The sequence below is a fragment of the Triturus cristatus genome, chromosome 1_1, assembly GCF_964204655.1.
Source record: "Triturus cristatus chromosome 1_1, aTriCri1.1, whole genome shotgun sequence".
Classification (NCBI taxonomy): domain Eukaryota; kingdom Metazoa; phylum Chordata; class Amphibia; order Caudata; family Salamandridae; genus Triturus; species Triturus cristatus.
Genome location: NC_140579.1, coordinates 1,270,280,492 through 1,270,303,144, shown reverse-complemented (window position 1 = coordinate 1,270,303,144; position 22,653 = coordinate 1,270,280,492). Strand labels below are relative to the sequence as shown.

Genomic DNA, 22,653 nt, shown 5'->3' with positions numbered 1-22,653 from the left:
TGATCTATCTGGCACATCCCAAAAAAAAACGATGCCAAAGGACATCATGGCCAAAACTATGAAAAAAAATGTACTTTCACAATTGGCCATTTGCTTATTGTTTCAGCTTTCCTCTGAGTTAAAAATGCAGAAACAAAGTAGCTTTAATAAATCTTTCAAACTGTGTTTTGTCCAGTGAAGACAAATGGTGATTTTTATTCGTTTTATGACGTGCTTTTGCTCTGAAGAGTTGCCATAACTCAAAGCTAGGCATTTTATCAACTTAATAAGGATGAAAGGCTAAGTGGGCCCACCGGATTCAAAACTGTGACCATGATACAGAGTATGCTAATAATGACGTGGAAGTGCAACGGTAGATGGGCTTACCTTAAGGGTTAAACAGGAAGTGACGTCAGGACCTTACAGCATCTGGTGGGTGTGGAGAGTGGAACACACTGAAAGCAAGACACAGAGAGTGAACACAGACACCTTGCATATAGTCCAGAATGACTATACAAACACCATATGTCACATGCTACACCAATTTAAGTTGCAGCACAGGTGTCTTAAGCTCTCCATTTGTGCCCTCAACCTCAGGGTGGGAAAATAAATCTTAACAGCAGTATCGCCCTTTGCTGCTTTGCTGTAGCTTCAAAGAGATTCGTTATAGTTGTTTCACAGTGTCACCATGTCAGAACTGAAGCATTTTTATTATATAGAACAAAGCCGTAGTTGTTGCTTATTTATCTTATGCACATAATTCAGCCTAACTCTACTAAATGTGCCAATGTAGATTTTTTAATTCTCCTAAAGAATTTGTCACAAAGTATTTAAAAGGGCATGAGTGAAAGGAGGCTCAGCCCTTCAAACCTCTATTAGCGTCAATTCCTATCCTCATGACTATTGTGAAGTTTGTCAGCTCTCTTACCACACTTCTCATCCCAGCATATCTATGCAAAACATGTATGGAGTTTACTTGTCTGGATTGATAATGTTGTGAAATCTCTACATTCTGAATCACTACTGAGGACCGTAGTAAACACTATAGTTGTTGATCCACTCGTAGTCAACTTGTGCATTAGGAAATTTCAAATCAGTGTTCACACAGCTCAGAATCCTAATTGAGACCACATAAATCCATCAGTATAACTGAACACTTTCATCCAAAATAATAAAAACTTTTAATGTGTGACCGAAATTAATATAGACTGACCTCTGGTGCGATGAACACAACACTGAAAGCATTAAAGAGTGCCTCCACATTGAAGACGATACAAACCAAGATTCTCAACATATCTTTATTAATTAAAATATTTTATAACTCCTTTTCAGACAATTCACCAGCTCTCTACTCAAGAAACAAAGAATGCGATCAGGGTGTTTGAGATCGGAGATTAGCCCTGCACAAGTAAATAAACAAGCATGTGCACCAAATACGTAACTCAAGGACAGATTCATTTCTGGTAGACACAGGGAGATTAAGTGACATGTACACAGTGTACACAATATACTTGCACTGAAAGAACAACCTGGCCACAAACTCAGCCAACACTCCGGCCCTGACTGTGAAGCTGCCATTAAGCTTCGCTTGGCTTTAAAGATGCAGTGGCTGGAGTGTTTGCAGAGTTTGTGGCCGGATTGTTTTTGCACCCATATGTTGTTGCATATTTAAATAATATAGCGCGAACTCGGCACGGAGGTATTGGAGCACTTTACCTTTCTGCACTAATTATGTAAGGACCGCTGTTCATCTGTTCCCCCGATAGTACATACGTCTGAAAAATACACTTACCTTTGCCTTGAAATGGCGACGGGCTGGCGCAGAGCTCACTCGAGTGGCGGAGCCCCGGAGATGGTGAGAGAAGGGCTGGGGCAGCAACAAAAATGGCGGCCTGGAGGCTCCTTCTGCACTCAGGGTGGCCACTGTGAAGGTAAAAGAAGGAGGAAGTAGGGGGTGACCCCCCCAAAATAAAATGCAAAAGCTATGAGGGTGGGGCCGGATAAATGTTGACACGCCCACACAGTGAGGCCTGGATCGAACCATAATTGGCTCAGGGGCACGGCAGCAGGTCAAAAAAGACCCTAATTGGAAGATATCTCCATCAAATCACAAACTGTAAGGCCCTGCAGGTGAGGGGCGTAGCAAGTCAACTCAGCTGGAGCACGGCAGCACGCTAAGTTTGCTAGTATTTTACCGCTTCTAAATATAAATGCAGACAAAGGAAAAATAGTTTTCCGTCTGTATATATATGTAAATATTCGTTTAAAAGGAAAACTGGGAGCCCTATACATGAAGTGTTTTACATCCATTTAACGAAAATTACGTTTATGAACACATTAATTTGGGACAAAACATGTACAGACCAAAAACATTACATAACATGTATTGTTAGACATATGAAAGAACTTAATCCAAGAACAAACAGGAAAAAACATACTGAGTTGGATGTCTAGTGTCCTACGTTATCGACTTTGTGGGGCATTTATCACAATAACCCTCTTGATTGTAATTTACAGCAGTACTACTTGGCCCTATTCTAATGGTGGTCAGAGCGTAAATTTGTGTCCAGATTAGATCATTAATCTCGTCATCATTAGTGCACAATTTTATGCGCAGATATTGCACTAAAAGGTAAGTCTTGACCCCGTTTGTAAGTGTGTCGACGCGTTTCGACCTTCAGGTTGGGCCTGTGGTGTGTTTCAAGGAAGGTCTTTTTCAGGACTATATACATTGTGAACACGTTAGGCAGCTGGTTCCACTCGTTTTTAGGTCTCGCCTGAGCCAGCGCTTTAGCGCTGCTCTCGCGAGAGCTTTAGTAAACGGGGGGATTTGGAAGTGCAAACTAGTGCTTTCAGGCCTCCAAATAGAGTGCATGTGCGCCGGGCGCGTGCACCATTTGGCAGCCTGCGTGATCATTTTGCGGCTGCTTTGATGTTCTCAGTGAGCCGCGCGGCCACTGAGAACATCAAAGCGGCCGCGAAAGTGCTCACCATTTGCCACCCCCTCCCTTGGCAGCTCGGATTTTTTACTGACGGTTTTCATGTGTGGCTAGAGTGATTTCTTTACATTGGGTTCGTATTCTTACACGGGCACGTTTTACTGACAAGTATTCATGCAACTCTCAGCGTTTCTACACCAAGCCTCGTTCATTAATTTCCTCTGACTTGGTGGTTTTGGTTTTGTTTATGTATTGTGTTCTGTTGAGACTGTTGTCTTACGTGACTATGTTGCTGGATAGCTGTGAACATGTTTGGCCAGGAAAGAATATATGTCGTAACTCTTTTGTGGAATTGTTTTGAACTTCTGTTTGTCTGCGAGTTAATATTTTCTATGCGGTTTTAATGGGAGGGGTGTTATGTGTCTAGTTTAGGAGACATAATTCACTTATTCATATTTCTTTTGTGTGCGGGCTTGTGCATCCCTTGTGCGGTTCTGTGTGCGTGTGTGCGGCTTGTGGCGATTACATTCCGGTTCATCGGTGTATCTTTTGTTGGCGCGTGTATTATAAAGAGTTAACTTTCTGTGACAATGTGCATGTGGGGCAGTATTTTGAGGACTTAAACTGGGGGGCACATTCCTTTGTGTGGATATCTTTTGACTTTTGAGATGGTCAGTTTTACACAAGTGACTCTGCGTCTCTTCGGGCGGAGGGTGGTATTCAGGTCCTTCATTTCTTTCCGCTATCAGAGCACTGGACAGAGCAGAGGCCCTGCCAAGCCCTCAGCAGTGCCTACAGCTCCGTGCGATCGTCAGCGCGAGAGTGACTCGCGGGAGCCGCCATGTTGTGCTTCTGCCGAAAACTGTTCACAGAGCTCTCGGATGGCGATGTACCACCCAACAATTCGTTCCTCTCTTGTAGAGAAGTCCATATATGATCTTTATACCGCTGGACAGCGGTGGTTATGCAGGATATTTGACGGAGCGATCAATTTGTGCATTTATGTTCCAATGTGCACTGCTTACTAAAGGAAGCACATTTGATATATGTTCTGGGCAGATCCGCTTATTGTTGACTCTTATGTATTTATGTAGTTATACATATATACATTTCCTTAATTGTGTGTTTGTTTCTATAGCTATGTACCTCTGCGATGCAGTTACATTGCTTATCCTGTTGCCAAAGAAACCTTGGAATTTAATGACAGCTTATTAACCATTTTAATACTTAACTTCTCTATAACGTAGCTTACAAACATTGGCAAAGCCAATAGATCTACCTAAACACTTATAAGGTCCCAAAGGCGAGACCTATTGGCTATGCCAATGCTTGTTTTTCAAGGAGACTGTCACATTCCTTTGTGGACACCTACTATTTCATCATGTGACCCTTGAGGTGTATTTTTGTACAAACCATCTGGTGGATTCATTTGGTGGTCCTGCTGTGGATCACAGGAACGCTTTGTCCCTTATCCTGTGTATTTACTACAGGTATTTGTGGAGACCATCTGGTGGATTCGTTCGTGGGTCCTGCTTCATTTAATGTGTCGAGCTCCTCTCTCAGGAGTCTGTTTTCCCCATGCGTTCTTGTACAAGAAACATTTTCTTTTAAAGCCTCCCCTATCCCTTCAACCCAGGCCCGTTACAGGGAAAGGGGCTATTTTAAATGTTGTTGTTATTCTGTGAATAGCATTTACGGGAGCATGCTGTTCCCAAAGTTGGTGGCCCATATTATCAACTGAAAGTGTCTCTCAGGGACAGCTTCCACTGTGCAAACGGATACCACTCCTTTTCAAGAATAGTTATCTGATTTGGTGCAAACCAATCATACAAATGATAGCCAATTAGAAGGAAGAGGAGGACGCCCCTTTCAAGCCACTTTCCGATTCTCAATGAGTTCTGAAATGTACTTTGCAATTGGGAAGTCATTTCAAACTCAAAAAGTACCTTTTGCACTTGGTGTAGTCCCAATCTATACCATTTTATGAACTGCACACTTTGCAACCACAAATTACGACCAGAACTTTGTGAATCGACCTATGTACTAATAGGTCAGGTCAGGTCAGGTCACAACATTCTTCTGTTAGCTTAGATATTGCGAATTACTCCACCTGTACACCATCACAGGATGGTGGCCTGCTGTGGTCAGCAGACCACTATGCCAGTCATCGGTTTTAAATAAAGTAAACTCTTTTTTTTTTTATTAAAGCAACCTGTTTCCTTAAAAGGAATCGAGTTGCATTTAAAAAGAAATAGTATTTTAAGTCTGTTTGAGTACTGGCAGTGGCCTACAAACTGTTTTTTAATTCATAAAAAAAAAGGAAAAAAATCTATTTTTTTGCAAATGTATTATCTCCTCAAATTAGATGTCAGTAATTTTTCAATATTTTGCTGCCAGATTATGGTCACAAATTATTGATACATCACATACTGATACGTAATTTATAAGGGAAGCCTACAACATGCCCCTACCAAACTGCAAATCGGCGGCCATTCGCAATTCCATCGTAGCAGTCTGTTAAAGCTTACTGACTCCTAACATGAAAGCAGTACGTACAAATGCTTATTTTGTGGCTTCAAAAACACCTTTTTAGCGAATCGCTGCATTTACGGCCACAAAACAGGTTTGTACTTCAGGCCGTAGATTCTGTGTTCTGTTTTATAAAACAACCTTGGAAACAAGAAGAAGAAAGTAAATCTGGAAAAAAACTCCACGATGTTGTGCACTTTCAAAATGTTCGGTGATAAATAGGATTTCTTCCAATGAAAATTTGCAACCAGATGTGAAAACAACAAAGAGACGCAGAAGGCTGTAATGAATAATTAATCATTGGAAATGTTTGTTTTCTACCGGTTAAAAACAAATGTTTCTTGTCCCTTGTTTGATTTGTTCTTGTATTTTAAACGAGGCTTGTGAAGAGTTTTCCCCCATAGTCTCATAAACACCTCCAATTAGAGTGTTTGATTGTGTGAGAGCAGCAGTCACATAAGAGGCACATCTCGGGTAAAAGAAATGGGGGCCATTTTGTGACAGGAGTTGCCATCTTCTGACTCGTAAACAGTTCAGTGACATAGTGCAATAGTTCCCTTGCAAGAGCAAACTGCTATAGAATTATACATTGAACTTTTTTTACCCCAGTCCTACCGGTGCAAAAAGGTGGGAATTGGGAAGAGCAGAATTTTGTGTACACACAGGAGTTGTAGCAATCATTGACTGGCTAATCATTAAAGATGACCAACCAGAAAATGTATATATTTATCATCGAAAGCATTCTACCCAATTATGCAGCAGCACTACAACGTTTTCAGGTATTATAAAGTTGTCCAGGTGTGTTCCTAGTGGACAGATGCAGCAAGTGACTATATGTATGTGATCCTCGGTTTCTGTCAGTTGCTTGAGATGTGTTGAGATTGTTCACAGCCTGCAAATTCTTTGGTACAAGAGTTTCATAATGTTTCTTCAACCCAGTAGGGTGTAAATCAACATGAAATGTATTATTTTCATATAATTAGAGCCATGGTGGAAAAAAGTACCTTAAAGAAGGCTGTGCAATTTTCAAATAAGTTTCATTGGTCAGCAGAATATTTGGTCAATCGCATTGAGGCAATCTCGTCTGACCTCGCATGATCATGCTCACCAGGGCTACAATGAACTAACAATAGGAAGTCTTCGAAGCCCATAGTATTTAGGAGAAGGAGAAATAGGGTATTAAGTTTTTGATGACAAACACTTTCATTATAGCTGCGGTACCTCCAAAGTGTGGATTTCTCAGACTGCCTTACTCTCACATAAAGATAGACCTAATGTGTTATTCTTCAGTCAACTTGCTAACATCCTTATGGCCACAGTGTCTGTAAGGTTTTCTACTTGTTTTGGGACATTGCATGTGTACTTCTCCACTGATGCAATGGATTTAAGGATTATTTCTTTTGATGCGCTGCATAATTTCCCGTCGTTCCATTTTAAGGCAGCAACATACATTATATAAATACATGTAAATGACTACCTCTAACATCGAGCAATGCCACTTTACAGCCCAGAGTATATGCTGAACGTCACTCTTGAAATGATTTCCCTATGAAGGGAAAGGAGTTTGAATCTGTAGCTTGCAGGCATTTTGATTGGCTGGATTTTGCGAGGTACCTGCATGCAGACTGTCGATGGTGGATGTTGCGCCCACCCTAGCATTACAGACCCTTTGACTACTCCTCTGTGGCTGTTAAGGTCAGATTGCACCCAGAGTCCTTGACTTTGTCTGTCACTGTTACTTGAGAAAGCCTAGTTCGTAGGCAGCCATTGATTTCACTCATTGTATTTTGTTATCCATGGTTCAAAGAGAACATAAAATCATATCTCCACTTATGTTCCTGATGCTTCCCTTTATCAGGCAGATAGCATTCCACGCTCTCCTCTGAGTCAGGATTATGAGTGCAACTACCGGCGGATGAAGAAACGGAAACAAGCCTCACGCTGGAGGAACAAACCAGGTAAGAACAAAAAGTTCCATGCATGTTCTTGCTAGTGGCACTGCTCTTCTTCCCTTGCTGCCTAAACCCTTTACTACCTACAGTAGAAAACTTTAACTGCGTCAGTAAAAAACTACCGGAGAGCATATGGTGCAGTGTCTGCATTCACACATGCATGACCTCTACCCTATAAAGATGTCACAGGCGCAGGTATTCAAATGAACCTTGAGCCTTATGATCAGACCCTCATGGATTAAAAAATCAAGCACATATTCAAGAAGTCTAGAATGAACTAAGATGCACAAACAACGCCTACTGCTGATCCATATATTGAGCTGAGCTCAGATGTACAAGTATAGGGTAGACACAATACAGTAACCATAGCTCAGATACTAGCATCAATGACTAAGTGCGTATGCCGCAATCATTTTTAGACCTCACATATGCTACTTCATGGCTAAGCAACTATACAAACACGTAAAAAGCATAGGTTGTAAATATACAATAGAACTTAACTTGTCACTCAGAAATTCCATTATCCTGAATCCCAGGAAATAGACTGGACTCATAGACTGAGTTTAGCCAAGCTAGGTAAAACATTTAAAACTTCACACTGATCTCAGATGCTGAAACTTGAAATAATACACTGTATACAGAAACCAAAGCTTGGCCATGAGCATAATGAAATCTTAGCTGCGCACTGTGTGTACATAATTTCTAGACCAGGAACATATACAGAGGTCCTAGATCAGGTACTCACATGCAAAATATAATTTCTACAACTATGTTTCTGAATGAAGTTTGGACCACTGTGTTCAGTTAGTTACAGTCATTTTGATTAGGGTTCACCACCTTTGGGCATTGACCCCAAGAGAGACACCAGTTGCATACTCATAGATGTGGAACACTTCCTGTTGCCTACAGACTTAACCCAAAAAATAAAAAAGGACTAAAAAATGGAGTCATGATTTGTGTTGAAATCTTGAAAAGACACATCTGGGCCATAACAACAGAGATAAGACAGGTGATGCTTGAGAATGGAGAACACATGAAGTGTAAGAACGGAGAAGACTTTAGGTGTGAGACGAGAGATTAAGGCATGTCAGGTGTAAGAATAGAAACGGAGATGTGAGCAGTACTTAATTTGTGAAAGAACAAGTGCCAGGACTCAAATGATCGTTGCTCAGAAGCCCATGGCTGGTGCTATTGTATGTCTGCATGCTGGATACCAAAGCTGCGTAGTCTTGATTCCACCTCATGCCTCTTTAATCCACCACCAGACTCTCCCTGCCTCTTTGCATCACTCTTGCAGGTTGCTGCCCTCTTCATTTCTCATGTTTGTCCGTCTTTCTCTCCCCTCTTCTTTACCATTAAGTGTTTTTCACTTTCTTGCTCTGGGTCAAAATCTGAAGACACAAAATAAATACTGGTCCCCAAATATGAGTGCCTTTGGGCCCCACCTTCAAACATCAGCTCCAATTAAGCACTAGGTGTGATGAAATAAGATGTGAGAGTAAAGATATGGCATAAGGTGTGAGAAAGGAGATTCAGACAATGAAGATGTGAAAATGAAAACAGAGTAGAAAGTGGGGTGTAAGAATGGTGATTGAAGAATATTAGGTGTGAGAATACATGCAACCACTGTCTTGCTCAGATATATGCTGACCTTTAACCCATGGCTTGGCCTTATATCCCTCTTAGATGGTCTGGATGACGGGAATTCTGATGCCGAGCAGTACCACACGTACTCCGAGCTGACCAATCTCCAGGGCCCAATCAACAAAGACCACTGGGACGAGCTCTGCAGTACTAACACTCCCTGCTCCCAAAACAGTGATGATGTGACCAAACCCCTCAATGCCGTCAAGATGGAGCACTTTGCGGCCTCTGAGAGGCAAGAGTTCATACCAGCCATGGTCAACCTGGTCACCAGAAGTATGAGCGGTAGAGAAATTGGGAGGAAGGTGGATTACATGGAGGTATACTCAGGTAGGATGACTCAACTTTAAATTTTTTTTGCCATTCCCTGTTCTTACCTCTACATTCCATTCACTTTTGATTTCCCTCTTTCAGTTTCTTCTTAGTCCCTCTTTTCCCCTTTCTGTACCTCAGTCCTATATATTTCCTCTTCCATTGTCGCTGTCTGTCATCTCATGTTCAGTCCTAGCCTCACCATTATTTCGCTTTCTCCTTTGCTCCTTGATTGTAATTGTATTTCCCTAATCCTTACCTTTGTGGTTCTCAACCTTCCATATCTCTTCATCACCTTCCTGCCCACCGCTAATCTTGCCTCTATGATTTTCCTACTCATCAACCCTCTCCTGCATCTTTCGCATTCCCATACTTATTACAGGACAAATGTTCCCTTATGTGCTCCCTTTCTTTTTAGGTCGAGCCTAGCGTTGTAGCGCATGTGCTGCTCGCTTTGCAAGGCATGCAATGTTCAGTATAGCGTGGAAGCTTCATGGAAGCTCCGCCCACTCTTCACCCATCTTTTTCATTGGCTTAGATCCTAAATGCTGACTTCCTATTGGTTTTAGGCTTGTTAATCCCTCCTCCTGACAGCCATGTTGTGATTTGTATCCTTCCCCGGCTACTGGCCCCTTTACTCCAACACTATTTTCTTCTGTGTCCCCCCCGGCCCCCTCCTGCAGTCCGTCACTTCTCGCCCCCGTCCTCACCTCCCACACCCCCGTTCGTGCCTCCTAGCCCGCCCGCACTCCCGTTTCCAATCCAATAGGTCTTGTGTAAATGCGAGTCCTATTGCATTGCAAATGCTTGCTCAATCTGCTTTCTCTGTTTTGTATCCTTCTCTCTTGCTCCTTATTTCTTCCCCAGTCTGCCCTTTTCCTAATGCTCCTCTCTCTCTCCCATAACTCACTCACCTCTGTGACTTTAACTCTTTTCTTCCAGTCCGTCTCTTTCTTGGCGTTTTCCTGTCCTTCACCCTCCTATCATTATCTTGTTCTCCCTCCTGCCCTTTCCTTGATGTTCTGCCTCTTGCTCTTCTCCTGATCTTCTTTTTGCCATTCTAACGACAGACTTTTTTTAATGTCCATCTTCCTCTTAAATGTTCTCTGTCTATCTCCCTCCTACTCATCTTCATCCTACACTTTTCTTGTTTGTCTAGATCCTGCCTGCTACCTTTCCATCTTGCATTTGCCTGCCTTCTTTTTTTATCACTGCTACAATTCTACCTTTTAGCTCTTTCACAGCCCTCTACAGCCAGTTTCTTTCTAGTCCTTTTCCTACCAATTTTCTATCCATCTATCTCTGGTTCTTCTTCTGCACAGCTCCCATCTGCCTCATATTCTTCACCACCGAAAATATGTTTCCACCCATCATAGGTGGTGAGGCAAAGCCAGGCTGAGATGAGGCGGGCCTCCTTTCATCTGATGTATCTCCTTTTTTCTTCTTTTTTTCAATCTCTCACTCCAGCTTCCCCAATAGAGGTCCCCAACATGTTCAGTTTTTGGGGTGAGCGGAGGAGCAGTGCCTGCCCAGAACCCTTCCAGCATGTCTCACTAGTGCACAACTCCCTGGATCCCCCGGTGGCCTGCGAAGATGGGCCTAGTGAGGTAGAGTCCAGGCTCGAGCTTCTCCAGGTGCAGTTAGACAGGTAAGACGAGGGTATCCTGATGTATACTTTTTGGGGTATCCATGTGTATACATTTTGGAGTGTATACATTTTGGGGTACCAGGTTGTTCCATTTGTGAAGCACCCATCGACTTCATAACATCTGTAAGTGCAGCACTCCTCTCACTTCTCTGTACATATATGTCTATGCACATCATGCTGTGGTACATGAGACGTGCAGCGCTTTCCCAGTTCTGACATTCAGTGCTATGATACAAAAGAGAAGATGAGCTCTCAGTCTTTCATCCATTGCTGAGGCTAAGTCAACCTAAGCCCTCTCTGTTTATTAACTCTGTAAGTAGCCTACAATAGAAGGTCTGTGTCCTAACCACAGAATAGCCTCTGTTTAGTTTCATTTAATCAGTGCCTTCTTATTGCCAGCGAACATATTTTCGAACCTACACATTATTTTGTTTTATATATATTTTTTCTGCCCTGGGTACGTAGAAGGCAGCCATATATCCTCCGCAATCTGTTTGCCTACACATTATTGATGGGCAAATACATCATAAAGCTGTAACTCAGTGACATCACATTTCTTAATAAAACACTGTCCACAGCAAATATGGGTGTAAAGCATTCCATTCTTTTTATTAATTATAACGTATAACTATGTGGAATTAATGTCCTCATTACAAGTGGCCAGGGAAATCGGCTATTTCCCCACTCATGGAGTTACAGACACCAGTGGTACCATTAACTCCAGTGGTAGGCACAATAACACCCGTTACAGGATGGACCAGAAGGAATGGAGAATTACTGGGGCATCTATCCAGTTCTCCCCACAAGTGCTTATTTTGACCCGAACATTCACCTAGAGTTTTGCCTTAAATTGGCCCCTGACTAAAGTTGCTAATGTTTTAGATCCCAAGCCTCGACCCTACGAACATCTGGAGAAGTGCGTCACTGCAAATAATATTGAAAACTCAGATCTTAAATATTTCCATTTCGCCTCCAGTCATCCAATCGCTACCAGGTTCTGCTCCACTGATATTTTGCAAAGAGAGCGATGGTGTTTGTGTAGCACCAATTACATAAATATGAGATTTTCTTAGATACTTGCCATGCGGGGAATGTCAGTTCTGCCATTGGCAAGCTCAACTAAAGATCCTTCATGATAGGTCAGAGAGCATTTGCTACTATTCCTCCATTTGATGTGTTGGCCTGCATGAAGGAATAAGAACATACATGTATATTTCTACCTCTGCTTTTCTCAGTTGATAGAATTGTCTCTTATTCTTCTCCCTCCCAACCTTCATGCAAATTGACGAAAAGCACTCCACCCACTAGAAACCCTGCCCGAATTGAGGTAAATATTACCCTTGCCTCTCGTATTTCCTACTCTGGCAATGCCTTACGGAAGCTCAGAAGGAGGGAGCCAGGCAATCACCAGTACCACCTGTGTTTTCAACAGAAATTCCCTAGCATACTGGAGGGCCCAGTAGCATGTAGCTATTGTCAATTTCAAGATGCCCAGATATTTTCTGGCCCTGAGATTAGGAACAACCTAATGGAGCAAAATGTCAGTGGTTTAAAGTGCATATTATGTAATGTGAGATCACTTGCAAAGCACCCTTTTGAAATCTGGGACATGATCTCATCGCACACTTCAGACTGATGTTTTTTTACGGAAACATGGTTAAATTCTACTAATTATCCACTGACTGAAGTGGCTATTCCTGAGAAGTACACCTTTTTGCATCTGGATCGGGAGGGAAAGACAGGTGGCGGGATAGCGATAGCATTTAAAAATCACCTTTCAATAAATTGGATTAGCACATTAAGAAATGATAGTATGGAACTAGGAATTTTCAAGATTACAACCTCTCCTACAGACAGCTGGAATGGAGCCTTATTAGATCACCCCCGGGCTTACAGACCGATTTTGCGGACAATTTGACCGAATTAATTGCCATGCACGTGCTTGCTGCAAATAAGTTACTCCTATTGGGGGATTCGTGGAAAACTCAATGAGTCTGGAGGTGAACAAACTTATATCCACTCTTGATATGCTTGGCCTGATCCAAAGAGTGACTGGTTCAACCCATATCGCCGGGCACATGTTAGATCTTATCTTTACTAACATCGATCATCTAATCTGCAGCCCCCCAGAGCCTCTCACATGGTCAGACCATGCTATGATCAGTTTTGTCAACAAACTGTCTTGCCCTAAGACTCCAACCTTAAGCTCGGGTAAGAAACAAATTATGCTTAGGCCCTGGCACAATCTTTCAGTCGAAGCCTTTGAGGAGGTTTTTCAATCAGAAATGTGGAAAATGGAGATGGGAAATGAGCTAACGCTGGAGGGCTTCAACAAGGAGTTCGTCACCGCCTTGGATGCAGTGATCCCTTAAAAAAACATGGTTCCGTCGCAAAGCCGCCCTTCAGCCCCCTGGTACACCAGCGAATTTAGGTCGGAAAAGTCCAAATGCTAAGGATTGGAGAGAGTCTGGCGCGTTAGTAAAGCAACACAAGACAGAACACAGTCTAAACAATTCCTGACCACCTATCATCTCAATTTAAAATTGGCAAGACGCCAATTTATCATTAACCAAATTGAAGGTGCCGCTAATGCCCCTAAAGCCCTCTTCAGCATAGTAAAAGAATTAGTATCTCCACACGTCTGCAGGCAATCCCCCATAGAAACTCAAGATTTTTGTAATCAGCTAGCAAGCTACTTTCAAGATAAGATCATCAGAATCTACGCTAACTTTCCATCTAAAATTGCGCAGGTTCCTGATAGCCCCAGCAGACACATGGATTTGGAAAAAAGGACAAGATGCATTTTGGACTGTTTTGACCCAATCACCCTTGAGGAAGTCTCTAAAGCACTTGCCTCAGCCAAATCGGGCTCGCCAACCGATCTCTGTCCACTCAAGACGATGGCTCTCTTAGCCACCAGTTGTGCACCAGCTATTCTCCAACTGAATAACTTATCTATAAAATCTGGGAATATTCCAAGAACATGGAAGGAAGCATTCATGCGTCCTATCTTGAAGAAACCAACGGCAGACCCACGAGAACTCGGCAACTATCGTCCGATCTCCCTTTTACCTTTACTGTGCAAGATGCTGGAAAGCATGATCAATAAACAACTAAGTCAATATCTGGAGCGAAATTCTAGATCCATCACAATCGGGATTCCGACAGGGTTTTAGCACCGAGACTGCTATTTTAGCAGTCACGGACTCACTCAGGCTACAAATAGATAAAGGGGGATCGGCAATATTGATATTACTAGATCTCTCCGCAGCATTTGATACCATCTCACATGAAATGCTAGCGGAGACACTTGACTCTTGTGGTATCCAGGGAACAGCTTTAAAATGGTTGAGAAACTTTATGTCCGGTAGAACAAACAATCATGCTTGGTCCACATCTGTCAGATTCAATCAGCTTTGACAGAGGCGTCCCTCAGGGCTCCTGCCTAAGCCCAACCCTATTTAATATTTATATGGCCCCATTAGCAGGGATAGCGGAACAATTGGGCTTCGAGATCATCTCTTTTGCTGATGATACTCAGCTTATGTCCTCGGTTGGCACAGACATAGTAGCAGAGAAAGCACGGTTTGCCAGAGGAATGCTTGAGATCTCCAGTTGGATGACACAGAACTGTCTCCAGCTGAATCCCGGCAAAACCGAGTTAATGCTGATGGGCAAAGCCACAGCTAGCTGGTCTGATGACTGGTGGCCCGCCCAATTGGGAGTAGCCCCTGTTCCTACTCAATGCGTCAAAAATTTAGGGCTAAAACTAGATCAGTCTCTATCTATGAAAGACCATATTGCTGCGTCGACCAGCTCATGCTACTATAGCCTGCGTCTGCTGCGCAAAATCCTCCCCTTTATGCCTACTACCCATCGCAAAACCTTGGTCCAGGCTATGGTCATCAGCCGCCTGGACTATGGCAACGCCTTGTTGGCAGGGGTAGGAGAGACTCTGATGAGCAAACTGCAGGCGATTCAAAATACTGCAGCTAGGATGGTACTGAACCGCCCGGTGGGCTCCGCATCGGCGCCCTTATTGCGAGAACTCCACTGGCTATCAGTGAGAAAGAGATCGTTCTTTAAGATCTGTTGTCTCACTTATACAGCACTTAATGGAAGAGGTTCCAAATACCTCCAAAAGAGACTGACTAAACACGTACCTAATAGAAACCTTAGGTCTGGGGCGTGGGGTCTCTTACAAGTACCGCGTATAAGGCTATGTCGCTCTGGAGAAAAATCTTTCTCGTATCTAGCACCAAGATACTGGAATGAGCTACCACATCCCCGTCGCCAAATTGCTATCTATAGCACATTTAGGAAACAGCTAAAAGCCTTCCTATTCTGATCTCTCTTGCCTCATTTTAGTCTCAGGAATATTTCTAGTCAAGCGCCGAGATGCCCCCGGGTGAGTCGAGCACTATAGAAGTATATATAACATAACATAACATAACCCAAGATTTATCCTCATTGCCAGGAAATAGAGGCTCAAGTTTTCAAAGCTTGTTTGAAAAATAAGTCTTTCACTCTTTCTACTACCCAAGAGTATCTTCCCACTGACCAGTAAAACTATAGTTACCAGATGACTTCTTTTAAAAATCATTGCTTTCAGGTGTGGATCAAATGAAGTGAATGAGGACTGCAACTTCCAGAGACCCTGTTACTCCCACCAGCTCTGAGTATGTGGTAAATGGGAACAGTGGCTAGCCTGTAGGTCTGCAGTGAAAGGGTAAAGTAGGGAAAGGGAACAATAGTTTTGACAGAGAAAAAAATATATTAGAGACTGGGGGTCAAGGTTTGGTCTCACGGGCTTTACCTCCTGGAATTACTGGTCAGTAAAATCGGGCTGGGTTTCCCCACATCCAGAAAAAACATGTGTGGTAACACCAGGCCAGTCTTGATCAGGTAGAGCAGAATTCCATACAATAATTCTGACTGAAATTCAGAGCCTAAGCCATCAAAGTAAATCCCCCGAAGTGAGTATTGTGCCCTGATCAAAGAGAATCATCTGGTAACCTTATGCAAACCCCAACTTTTCAAGGTTTTGCTCTAAATCTCCGGACATTAAGGACTTTTTCATAAACTGAATACACGTATATATATTATTTTCAATTGGCGACATTATCTAATGCAACTATTTCATGATAATAGTTCTGTATGACCTTTATCAGCCCTTGCTGGTTGATTGTGGGTCTTAGTTTCAATTGTACAACTATAACCTTCATCTCCTGATGGTAAAGAAAATGCAGTTCTACAGGAGGACATTTATGGTTTGTATTTTCGCCGGTACGGCTGCAATGGCACGTTTTTGCTTCATTGAAGTTTTGGTAAAATTGTGTTTTTGCCTTATTTTTTCCTACATTTATATTGTGTCTAGTTGCAACATGGGGGATTCAGTTTTTCATCTTTTGTTTCAGTCTCTATGTTATGCACTGCTCTGTCAGGATTATCAAAATTTGATACGTTAGGATGGTGATGTGTTTTGGTCAGAATTTCATGTTTTTTTTTTTTGAACCCTTAAGACACGTTTGCCATCGACTCTCCTCGGAATATTAGGTCCCCCATATTGTTGGTCATTAAGAACATCAAGCAAGCAATAGTACCTAGTCCTGCTAAGTGTCACTCATTGGGGGTTAAAGTAACGCATTCCTGACACTTTGCCACATTGTCGCAATATTGCCGATTTCGCACACAAATCAGACAAGCACATGTTCTTTAAAAAAACAATTCGGGGGGCATGGCTTGCAGCCGATCCTAATGGCCGCAGCTTAGAGGAGCTCCGAGGGAGACGTAGCTTCCCCCGGCTATCTGGTACCAATCCGGCTAATTATCTTGTCCCAAAGACGATAACCCACTGCGGAGACGCCGGGGCTCCGATCGCCCACATTTCTGGCTAAAAAAGACTGTCAGCGCACTGGGCAGAGCGTGTGGTGCGAGCGGAGCGGCCTGACCACGCGGCCGCGACCGGGGACTCGCCTGAGACTGTGGCCCGGCAGGGGAGCTCGCGGCCCCATGAATACGCTAAGGTGAGGGGGACACCCTTGAGAACATCAGGAGCCGGGTGCAGATGCGGCGCCTCTGCATCGGACGCTACCTAGCGCTCGCCTGATCTCCCTGTTGCTCGGCGCGACGGGTGGCCAACGGAGGGCGCTGGCGGTGGCGGCACCGGCCCGGTCTGAAGAGCGGCGTGCCCCAGAGAGGGCAGAGAACAGTGAGGCCGAGTTGTAGACTGCGGCCGAGACCTGAGAGTACTGGGGCCCGCCCTGAGACGCCCGATACTGACCTTGGTGTCACACGCCTACATGCGCATTTAAATGCCCCAAAAACAGACAGCCATCACAGCATTGCGCGCTAAATTGAGGAAAGCGATCTGCCCCTCCGGCTGAGGCCGGAGTCTTGCATGATAACGAGACCCGCTTGGAGGAACACGAAGCCAGGAATTGGCAACACGTAACACCGCGCTATCAGTGGTGAACCGGGAGAATAAGCCAAAACACCGCACACAGGCGGCAAAGGGCAGGGTTGGTGCCCCAGGGGAGCCATGCTAGGTGTAACTCCCTCATTTACATCGGTGGTACATCCCTGGGCGGCGACCTCCTGAGCTGCAGCTATACATGACCCAAGCTTACTTGATTGAAGATCAAGTGGTGATCACCGAAACAAAGCAGGAAGTACGCTGGCTGCCTAAGTGCCCATGGTGAATGAATGCCCTTTTATTGGATTGTCACGTCTAGATCAGTACCCCATTGCCCATACATTTCTGACACGGCGGGAAAACCGACAAGCCGCGCAGGAAGTGAGGTCTTGCGGCAGGCAGCGGTGACTACCGACCAACGCGATATTATCCGGACTGCGATGGAGGGCAAAGGGTCACGCATGACCTCGCAGGTAAAGCTGGATAAATATGCTTATGCTAAAGACTTCCCTGCTCTGCCGAATCACACAGCTGCCACGGACACGGCCCCCGATGGGGAAGGAGCGAGTAAAGTGACGCTGGATGACATTATGGCTGCTCTTACTAAGGTGCATTTCTACTGATGTCTCGTTCTTGAGAGCCGTCTTCCAAAAAATGACCGCCAGGGTCACCGAGGTGGAACATGTGACAAAATCCTTCTCTAAAGACTCGGCCACACTAATCCAAAAGGTCAGCCAACTGGAAGCCGAAAATAGAATGATGGCGGCGAAGTTGGACGACCAAGAAGGGCGCTCCCGCCGCAATAACGTTAGAATCACGGGCGTTCCCGAAAGTGAAGGGAGTCCAGCCATGGACCTTTATATTGAAGACCTTATTAAAACCAGACTCCAGCCCAGAGGACTCTCAACCTTTTTCTCTGTGCCGTGGGGAAGGCCCAAACCTGGGGTGCCCCCCAGACCAATATTGGCCCGTATTTTCAATTTCCGGGATAGGGACGCTATTCTACAAACAGCACGAGTGGCTCCACCACTGCACATTCAAAACTCGGTGATATCCTTCTTCCCAGACTACACGGCGGCGGTCACTAAACATCGAAGAAGCTTCCTTGAAATAAAGAAAGAACTTAGGTGGAGGGAGCTGTCCTACTCCATGCTGTTTCCAGCGAAGCTGCGGGTGGTGGCAGATGGCAAGGCCTGGTTTTTCGACACGCCAGAGGAGTCCCACGACTGGCTCGAGGGTTGGCGGCGAGTGGACGGATCCAGGCAATCGGAGAGACGCCAACAGCAGCGAATTGTACACTAAGCCGGTAGCACTTGTTACGGCCAATGGTCATATTTCCGGGAACTTTCCATTGACACGGGGCACTCGCCAAGGCTGCCCTCTGTCACCATTGCTTTTTGCCCTTGTGTTGGAGCCACTGGCAGCGTGGATTAGGTGGGAGCCGATGATCCGAGGAATCAGATAGGCGGAAGGATGGGAAGACCGCATCTCCCTATATGCGGATGATGTATTACTGTATATGACTTCCCCCAGGCGCTCCATACTGGTACTCTTAAATATATGTGGACTCTTTGGTAGGGCTTCTGATACACCATAAACTGGTCCAAATCGATCATGTTTGTCCTATGTGGTCCACCGCCTCAACTCCCAGTAGATTGCCCACTGCAGATCGCGGAGGACGCGGTTAAATATTTGGGTATCTACATAACACCCAACCCAGATAACTTCTTCAAACGAAACCTTGCGCCCCCCTTGGAGCATCTGAAAAGGGAGGTGATGCATTGGGGAACATTACCACTGATGCTGCTGGATAAGGCTGCGCTTTTTAAAATGATGGCACTCCCTCGATTCCTGTACGCACTGGAAAATACGCCGTTTCCAGTGCCACCTAACTACTTTAAAACGATAGTAGCACAGGTCTCTAGTCTACTGTGGGGGAACAAACCAGCACGCATTGCGCAGGACAAGTTGGTTAAGGGCTGGTATGATGGTGGGATAGCACTCCCAAACATACAGTTATATTATTGGGCAGCTCAATTAAAAGTCATTAATCAATGGATACGCGCCCCACAGGCGGACCCTGCATTCAAAGCGGACAGATCAGGATTAGGAACAGAAGGTGTGCTGTCAGCCCTTTATAACAAGAAGCAAACCACCTCATTAATAGGGCCCACAAAGCATACAGTTACCATATGGCACACAGTGCATACCAAACTGGGCTGGCATGGGGTTATAACACAACTCACTCCGCTTTGGGATGCGCAACGACTGGGAAGGCTTAGGAACTGTAAGGGGTTCACGCAGTGGGATGCAATTGGTATATCCACAGTGGGGGACATGTGGCAGAAAGGAAAAGCAGTGGCGGTGCGTCCATTGGGGCGCAGGGGCGGAGCCCCACTTAACGCACGCGACGCGGCAGCAAATCCACCCAGCAATTAAGCTCAGCTCTTGTGTAGCGGCACATCAAGGGGGTGGGGCCGGGGGGCGAGCACTGACACTGTGACTGACAGCGGCTCCGGCTCGCAGTCGCAATGTATTTGCGCATGCTCGAGTTTGTCTCACCACAAGCACGAGCATGCGCATTCGCCGCACTGTCTGCCATGTACTACTACTGAGAGGAGGGGGCCGAGAGGCCGAGGGTTGCCTCATGCAGCAGCCCCTTCTCTCGGTACCCGGGCGAGCCCTATCCGCGCTCTTTAGCCAATCCAGGGCAGGCGCTGCTAATGCAGCGTCTCTGGATTGGCTGAGAGCCTGAGACAGTCTCAGACCCCGCGTGGCAGCCTACGACGAAACTGCATTGGGTGCCGCGCAACTATGGCCAATCACTGTGGCTTATGTCTGAACACAGTGACAGTGATTGGCCATGAGGTGCGCAGCGCACTCTCTGCAGTCCGTCGCGTCATCACGCACGTGGTGCCACACTGTGTCTGCATACACACCTCGTGGCGGCGGTGTACAGTGTGTGTCAGCTCTCCGACTCCCGGACCCGTCGTGTGACTCGTGTCGTGTCGTCGTCGAGGACTTGTGACTGACGTGACTGCCAGTGCGTGCCATCGTGACCGTGGTGTTTGTCGAGAAAGGTAAATTAGATTCTGTTAATCTGTTGAGATTCTAGGTGGTGCGGACATGCATCTACATAATTGCTGCTAAAAGTGGGAGAATGGGGCCTTGAATCGGGTTACTCATGTGTGGGCATTGCCGAAACATATTGGTTTTGTCTAGGCTTGTTGATTTTTAGTGTCACGAAACCTTGGCATGCCAGCACTGACAAATGTTAAATGCAATACAGCTTTAGATTTTGGATTTTATGCCTTCACTGATGGGTATTCGTTAGCGTGCCTTGCTCCATGGACGCCCACTCAAATATAGTCTTCAGCCTCGGCGGTGGCATACCAAGTGGGGGGTTAAGGGGTGCGTTCCGCCCAGAGTGGCACTCTTTTTGAGGGCGCCAGAGGTGAGCAACCACCATCCCCCCGCGACAAGTCATCCGCCGGCCACCACACCCTCCCACCGCTCGTACCTGCATCGGGAGGCACAAGGAGGGGTCGCCCGGGGTGGCAGTATGTCTAGTTACCCCACTGAGCCTCGCTGGAAAGGTTTGCTTCCCTAAGAATTACACTCACTGTGAAGAGAAAATATTTTTCACCTGCTTTAGTCCCCTGCTCTAACCAATCACATGCAGTTGCAGGTCAAGCAATACGTACTTTTGGGGAAAAAGGCCAGGACGTGTTTGCTGAAAACTTCTTTATTTACTAAAAACAGCAAACTTGGTTAAATGGAAAATAATTTTTCAGAAAATAAACTGATGCTTTAGGATAAACCCTGCTAGCTGATATTTGATAAAGTTAATGTTATTTCAGAAAATTTGAACTAATGTTCGGGAGAACATGTACAAATGTGTAAAGTATTTTTACAGAGGATTCTTTGGTGAACTTTATGCTGAAAGAGTGGAGCTTATTGCTGAAGTATGTCACAATTTCCTGTTTGGCATGAGGGCTCGTTTGTGCTGCAAGTATTTCGTGTCTCACCTGACAGCATTTCATTACCTGAACTAATTCCTTTTCATGCCATGAATACTTCATATAAAATGTCCTAAGAGTGAACCAGTAAGACTGATGTAACTTAGATGACGTCACATAAGTGGAGGTATGCTGCTAGAGCACCCCATCCTGAAGGATAGCTCGGCTGGTTGTGGGGCGTGTCTGTGTTATCCAGTTTTAAAGGCTCAAAGGGTATTAGGAAGCAGCAGGATATGAGCCGATAGTAAATCCGTCTCAGAGAATATCTGCATAAAAAGTACTACATGTCCAGATTTTTGTTTACAGAATCTCTAGTAGATTGGTGTAAGGTCCCCTTGTGAACTTTGGCTCTGTGAGTGAGGTACTCAGAAATGCATTGTATCTCGAAGTCTGTTATGAAGCTCTGTGGTTATACTGAATAAGCAGCTACCTATGTTATATGACATCTCTTTATTAATGTTATAACTGCACTTTCACAATTGCTTTATTAACCTTCCTGCTTTCTCAAATTTGCTTGAAATTGCACCATTTCTCTTCTCTTTTTTCAAAATTTTCTCGGAGGGAGAACCCCCCGAACCCTCCTTATAGGGGTTCGGGCTCGCTCGCTACGCTCGCTCGCAACGGTGATGTATACCAATCATTTTACACCCCACCACTTTCAAATGTCACCAGCCGCCCCTGAGGAAAAGTAATCACATTCGAACGGCTTCAACAACAGTACGAGCTGACACCTTCCGAAATGTTTCAATATATGCAGGTGAAACATGCGCTGCAAGCTGCCTTGACACCGGGCACTGAGGTCCCAGAGGCAACCCCCCTAGAAGACAGGCTGCTGACAGACTACATGCACAAACAGGCTACCTCTCTCACCTACCTACCGAAAACGAATTAACAACTTGCCTGATCCTACCGCGACACTTAGGGAAAAATGGTCCCGTGACGTGGGGGATCTTGACAACACAGATTGGCAGGAGGCACTAGCTTCCCCGCGGGAGGTGGGAATACCTTCAAAACTTAGGTTGGTGCAGCTTAAAATACTGCATCGAACCTACTACACGAGGCTCACCCTTCACAAAATAGGTACAACATTGCACCCGTGTTGCCTAAGACGATGTGGGGAGGAGGGCACATTTTACCATACCCTGTGGCAATGCACAAAGGTCAGAGATTATTGGATTAAGGTGTTGAGAACAATATCGCAGGCGGAGGAAGTGTC

The 22,653-nt window shown here is 44.9% G+C and overlaps 1 pseudogene; it reads left to right on the top strand.

Annotated features, from left to right (window-relative positions):
• The window catches only part of LOC146871938 (voltage-gated inwardly rectifying potassium channel KCNH6-like), a 267,790-nt pseudogene that overhangs the window by 160,806 nt on the left and 84,331 nt on the right, over positions 1–22,653 (top strand).